Here is a 7,486-nt window from a genome sequence, read left to right as displayed (position 1 = left end):
TAATCCACTTCCTGCAAGCCTGAACAAATCTGACTTTTCAAGACACTAATGAAACACTTCAGTCGAGAATGTTTATTCTCATCTAAAGCTGCACCCAGGGCAGCTGTCTTCTTGGCTCTTTTAATTGTTCCAGAAGATAAGAAAAAGTCAGACTCACAGACCCTTTTGAGTTGTAAAGTGACCTGGTCACCTGGAAGGTGAATCTACAGGCCCCCCATTTCCCCAGAATGTATCTCTGGGATGTCAGAGAATCTGTATTCATTCCTTCAGCTGCTGTGCCTGTGTCTGTACAGAGCTGTCCCCTAGATGGATGTTGGAGACTGAGTGTGTGCTCTGGTCACCTGCCAAGGGAACATCCTCCTTTAGATATCAAAGCAGAGCTTTCTAGAGTGAAGTCAGACTGGCTTAGCCTGGGATGGGCTGCCTTTGCTCTGGTGCCTGGAACTAAATGAAATAAGCTCCTTCCTATGTGCCAGGCTCTCTGCTAGGTCGCTTTAATACACATTCCTGCCTCTTCTGGTAAAATCAGACAACAGCAACAAAGGAAGCTCTTAAAGAGGTTCATTGGTTTATTCCAGGTCATCCAGCAGAGCCAAATGCTAACTCCAATCAAGCTCAAGTTCTGTGGTCAGTCCACTACCTCTTCTAGTAATAATAAAAAACTACTATAATAATGATAATGATGATGATGATGATGATGATGATGATGATGATGATAATAATAATACAACCCTCTACTAGTAATAATAACACTATTATTAGTTGAGAAATGTTTGTTCTCATCCAAAGCTGCACCTAAGGCAGCTATCGCCTTGACTCTCTTATCTGTTCCAGCCTCCCTAAGTGGCTGCAGATCACTGCAGGTACAGACAAGTATTTCTGGATACACATTTTGGGTCCCAAGGACAGTAAAAAATTCTATAATTCTGAAGCTATATGCTGGAAAATACAACTTATTTTCAAATGGAAAATAGTTGTGTTTTGTACCAAAAAAACAGGGATCCATTTTAAAATTTAAGATTCCCATCTTCTTTCCCAGACCCCACAGTCTCGCCCACCTGTTCTATGTAGAGCAGCTCCCACAAGCCACCAACCCCCAGTTATGGCATAATCCAAACTCTGCTCCTAGACTCTCACAGTTGGTCATGGGTCTGTGTGCCCAGCAAATGTTTGCAGCCTTCTGCTGGGAATGTTATCCCAGGTCACAGTAACAGGTCAGATCATTGGCAGCCTACGGCCAGGTCTGGCGCACCCAGAGGTAAAGTGGGCATTTTGTTCTCAGGCTGGAGGAGGGAGCAATTGGGGAAAACATACCTGGTGTCTATTGCTATAACATTGTTCCTGCTTCATGGACCACATCCCTGCTCGTGATTGATGATCAAATTTTACATTTAATTAGACATATTTTAAAGACTTAGATGCTCTATTGTTCCATTTAGCGTTCTGATTATAACTTCTTGGTTATAAAATGTGGAAAAATGGAAAAAAGGATGCCATTAATGGTAGACTAGGAAGAGCTGGGAAATATCCATTAGGTGGAGTTAGGGTGGACTGCCTTTGGTGACAGCAATGTATTAACTTGTATTATGTACAATACATTAACTTGTATTATGTGCTTTTTCTGTGTTTTCAATGTATAAACTTGTATTATGTACAATACATTAACTTGTATTATGTGCTTTTTCTGTGTCACACAATGTGTTAAGTACATAATCTTGTTTTATACTTGTTTCTCATTTTACTGACAAGGAAACTGAGGCTCAGAGAGGTTAAGTTACTTGTCCACAATTACATAACTAGTATGCGTTAAAGCTGAAAATCTACCCGAGGTCCATCGTCTATTTCACGAGCCAAGGCTCCTAGTCCCCAGGTTGTAATGACCAGTCTTTTTTTTATTTCCCCTCTTTAATCCCCCTCCCCCTCCACTCCCCCCACGTCCCCCCTTCCCCCCCCTCCCACCCCTGGCCCGACCTAAGGATGTTGCTGTCTCCCTTTTTTTTATTATTCTTAAAGAACTGGATTGCTGAAGGTGGGGCGTCTCCTTCCACGTGCTCACGGCCCAGACCAGGGGCCTGGCACACCCAGGGTATTCACTGGGGCCGTGAACCCAGGACCTTCTGCTTGTCATGCTAACATGCTAACCACTAAAGCAGACATGCTAACCACTACACTATGGAGCCACCCTTATAATGACCAGTCTTACAGGGTCTGGAAGTGAAAGATGGATGACCGCTATCCCAGTGTTTTGGGAAGCAGGTATAATTCAATTTCCTCTTCTGCTTCCAAAGCTTTTCTCTTCTCATATCCTCTATATTCACCAAACCAGAGTTGGCTCTATATTTTACCCAACTGGCTCCTAAAACTACGTAAATCCTGACAAAATTGTGAGAGAACAGAAAAGGCACAACTTACTGTCTTTCCCCATGTGATTATGAGATGTACAAAGTAGAAATAAAAGAGGATTTTTTCCATTCTCAGGAAATCCAGTCTCCTATGAATCAGGTCATGCAGAAACTCACAGCATCTCCTAAAGGCGAGGCCACCTTGCCAAAGGGGGAGGGATTCAGTTGCTATTCTTCTGGAGTCCAATCTTCAGGGTATGTATGTGTCTGGGAAGGTTGAACTTGAATAAATTCAGCTCTTCAAATAAATATCACTTACTGACACTAGTCATGAAACATTTTGCAACAACAAAGGTATCACACAGAAGCAAAACCAAGGCAGGATCCTGGAATGGATGACAGACATTCAGGGAAACATTGGTGAAATCCAAATAAAGTCTAGAGTTTTGCAAATTGTAATGTTTCAGTGTTGATTTTTTAGTTTTGACAAATGTACCATTGGTAATGTAAGTGAATAACATTAAGAGAACTGAAACTGGGTGGGAGTTTGTATGGGAATTCTCTTTACCGGCTTTGCAACTTTTCTGTAAATCTAAAATTACATCAAAATAAAAAGTTTATTGAAAAATTTTCAAAACCAGTGAATGATATTTATTCTCCTAGTACAAATGAAAGGGACCTGCAGTGCTTAAACCTCTTTCAAGTAAGATAATACTTCTCTTGCAGCCTTTGAACATGGGTGTCAAAGAAGGTCCTGACAATGGAGAGATTGTGTTTTCTTTCAAGAGGCAAAACCAAATGCAGAGCCATTTACCGCTCTGGGTCAATGCCAAGTGAAAAAGAGAGACGTGCGATATCTACACTTTTCAAACAAATCTTTTCCTTTTGTTGTTGTGCCCTTTTAGGTTCTGTTTAATTTACTGGGCAAATGAACTGCAGCGTTTTGCAAAAGCCAAAGGAGTATTGAATTTCTTAGAACCTTAATACACACAAATTAACTTCAGGAAGTGTTGCAGCTCCTCTCCAGAAAGGGGTGGGCAGCTGCAGCATTGAAGAAAACATTCGTCAACATGAACAGGAGGATTTCCTGCTCAGTGTCACAACGTTACTTAGATGGCTCATAACTGTCCTCCTTTAGAAAACACATTCATAAAATTAAACGCACCAGGATCATGAGTCCTAACAAACCAAACAACTTTATCCATTTCTAGAGGGTAATGAAGCCCTGTGCATCCAGACTGGTTTCTTAGTTGTGACAAATGTACCATGGTCATATAAAATGACAGCATTGGGGGAAATTGAAACTAGGTGAGGGGTGTACATAGCACTTTCTGAAAGATTAAGATGCAACTTTGATTCTATTAAGGAAACAAAAACATTATTGAGAACTTTGCTCTTCCCTCTTTCCCATATCATTGGGTTTTTATTTTCCTTGTGAGAATATAAAAAGTTGTCTTAAAATGTTTGCTTTTCCATTTTAATTGGTGTTTAGAAAAATGTGCAATATAGTCCTTTCTTGCTGGAATCTGCTCTTGACTATAGCATGGGAGTTTATAAAATATGACATCAATAAAAAGGGTGAGACACATGAATCTTTAACAGTGAATGTCAAAATCATACCACGAAGGAGCTGAATTCTATTTCCATTCTTCTCCTGAACAGTTTAAAAATCTATTTAGTCAATAATCAGGGGATACAAAGATGTGTCAGATGTAGCCCCTGCCTTCAAGGAGCTTTAGGCCTAATATAGAGATCCAGGCAGGTAAACTTGTACTGCCACATGTCACAGGTGTTTTATTGGAAGTCTGTGGAGGACTGCATGGGAACAAAACAGGTGCAGAGAGCAGGATGATATTCAACATGAGCTTAGAGCAGTGGTTCTCTACCGGGGGAGATATTGGCTCCCAGGGAACATTTGGGAGTATGGAGATAATTTTGGTTGTCAAAACTGAGGATGGTGGTGGGGTGCTATTGGCATCCAGTGGGTAGAAACCTGGGATGCTACCAAAATCCTACAGTGCACACGAAAGCCACCCACAACAAAGAATTGTCTAGCCCCAAATGTCAATAAAGCTGAAGTTGAGAAACTGTGGTTTAAACAGGGAGATAAACAGGGGTTTGCCATTCAAACTCAGGGGAAAAGGACATTTCAGGAAAATAATAGGACTGGAGTGTAGGTCTGACAGATAAGCTGAAAAAGTAATCTATAGCCTTAAACTGATTATTTCTCAATTTTCCTGGCCACAAAACAGTGATGATATAATGCTAAATGACTCATCTCTCTTCCTCATTTCAGAAGGAAGTGCCACTGATGAAAATAATGTCCCCGGCTTACCTACTTCATTGCCTTATTCAATTATACTTGTTCCTCAGCAGTGCCAGTAGCCCATTCACAAGAAAAACAAGGCAGTGTTTGAGAAATCTAATTTATGGCAATGTGGGAGGTAAAGTGCCTGTAAAAGTGAGAATCGTATGACATGTGGTAAGAACTCAACCACTATGGTATCTATATTTCTCATGTAACTTGGGATCTGGAAGAAGGCAGTATAAAGCTAGGTTGGAGCTAGATGGTCACTCCATATGGTGTCATCAGGAATCCAGACTTATCTTTCTTCTCTGACATCCTTAGCATATGGCTTACTTCCTCATGCTTGCAAGATGGCTGCTGAAACCTTCTCAATGTTTGACCTTTCATCAGCATTCCGGGCAAGTGAGAGTGGATAACAGGCAAAAGGTGAAAGGCTTCCTAGTTGAGGCTTCTCCATTTAATAAACTTTCCTGGACTCCTCTCTGCCTAGAACTTCCACTTACATTGGCCTGAACTGTATTACACAGCTATCCACAACTCTAACGAAATTTGAAAGCTTCCAGCAGGGAACCCTGTAACTAAATTGTGTTTAGGTTGTTTTTAATAAGGAAGAGAAGTAGAATAGATATAGTGTAGGTAATTAGAAATATTGCTTTAGTGCCTTAAAATGAGCACACTCTAGGCTTTTCTTATGATTCCAAGATAGACTAATCTAATGTTGAATTCTGCTTTCAAAAAAATGGTATTATGCAGCAATCTTCCATGGTAATTTAAAAGATGTTCAGTCTTTTAAAGCATATTGCAGACAACCTAACAGTTCAATAATCACTTAAAAATATTTATTGAATGTCTAATATGTACTCGCACTATATACTAAACACAGAAGACCAAAGTGTAACAGATGGCTTCTGTTTCTAAAGAGCTTGTTAAAATCTGCTTGGAAAAGACATACAATGTAAACAAATAAAAAGTTGGGTAACAATAAAAAAGAGTTAAATAACAATCAGCAACAGCAATATACAAAAGCAGTCAATTGCTCCTGTGAATGTAAAATGATAAAACCACTTTGGAAATCTGGCAGTTTCTTAAAAACTTAAACATACACCTACCACATGATCTCTCAGTTTTACTCCTCTGGTATTTACCCAGAGGAAATGAAAATGTAAGGATTTCTGTCATACAAAGATTTGTATACAAATGCTCACAGTAGCTTTTTCACAAAAGCCTAAACTTGGAAAAAATTCCATTTCTTAACCTAAAATAACAATAGTCAGTCTCACTCTTCAAGAGTAAAATGGGTTCAAATTTTGTGAATGTTTCTCTTTAAAAAAAAAAAAAATGTAATTTTAGTTAGGAAGAAACTCTATTAAATTAAGTTTGTCAAATCTTCTTTGTCTGCTCCATCTGTTAATTCTGAAAAGGTATATTTGTCTCCCATTGTGATTGTGGATCTGTCATGTTCATTATTTATTTTGTTTTTGTTTTATACATTTCAAAAATATGTTACTATGTTTATATTGATTTATGTCTAGTGACTGGTACCTTTATTCAACAGGAAACACCCTTCTTTGTCTTTGTTAATGCCTTTGCCTTAAATTCCATTTTGTCTGATATTAGTGTTACTATATATGCTTTCTTTTTGTAAACAATTGCTTGGTAAGCCATTTTCCATTCTTATGTTGTTTTGTTTTATGTGTATCTCCTGTAAACTGCAGATAGCTGGATTTTGGACTTTCCACTCAACCATAACCTCTTTTACAAAGAGAATATAGTCCATTCACATTTAATTTTGATTATTTATATATTTGGACTTATTGCTCCCATGTTATTTCATGTTTTCTACTTACTATGCTTCTCATGTTTCCCCCTTTTCTTCTATTTTCTGGAATGACTGTTTTCGGTCCTCTATCTCTCTCACTCTTAACTTTCATTCTCACTCTTGTCTTCTCTTTCTCTCTCCTAATGGTCCGATTTTATTCTATTGTAATGGTCTTAAAACTTTTTTGTTCATATGGGCCTTAAAATAATTTAGTAAAAGCACACCCTCCCCGCCGCCACATTTTAAATTTGGCAGTTTAAAAGTTCTCATGATAAGCTTAAAGAGTTGCAGAGGATGTCATTTCTAATGAAACTGGGAGTGTTGACATTTAAATAAAACTTTTGTGTCATTCTTTTAGTTGTGTTTAATATGATCTAAATACCATAGTTACTCGCTATCCTTTATCACATATTTTTAAATATGAGCTGAGGATCGGTGAAGAATGGCTGGCTGGGATGGGGGCTGGCATACTCTGGGGCTGAGGATTCAACCAGTCACTGATAATAAAATGGTTACATACATTTGCTTACCTGAGAATTGAGCAAATAAGTAAGCATACTGAGGTTAATAAGTGCCTGTGTTTTTTTTTGTTTTGTTTTGTTTTTTTTTTTTGGTCAGAGAATAGAGTTAAAATTATAAAGAGAGGTTAAAATGAAACTTTTGGTGCTAGATTAGAGTTGGAGTTATTGATGTGCATTCATGAGTTTTTAATACATATAGATTGATATAAAAATAGAAATAGATGTACAGACTCTTATTTCTATATCTTTCTATATATGTGGATATGTATACACATAAATATATTTTCTAGTTCGACCCACTGAGATAACTTAAAAGCAATGGTACCCCAGTAGCAACGAGCACACCAAGTGCCCAGATCTTTGTCACTATGTATCATTCTCGACTAAAAGGAGTCAGAACTCCTTGGAGGAATGGCCAATTCCAGGGCTGAGCCCGGAAAAGAATAAATGAATCTGAAATATCTTGTTGTACCAGAAAACAAGGAAGTGCTCAAAA

This window comes from Pteropus alecto, unplaced genomic scaffold (genome assembly GCF_000325575.1).
Source record: "Pteropus alecto unplaced genomic scaffold, ASM32557v1 scaffold190, whole genome shotgun sequence".
In the NCBI taxonomy this organism is placed as follows: Eukaryota; Metazoa; Chordata; class Mammalia; order Chiroptera; family Pteropodidae; genus Pteropus; species Pteropus alecto.
This window is presented reverse-complemented; position numbering follows the sequence as displayed.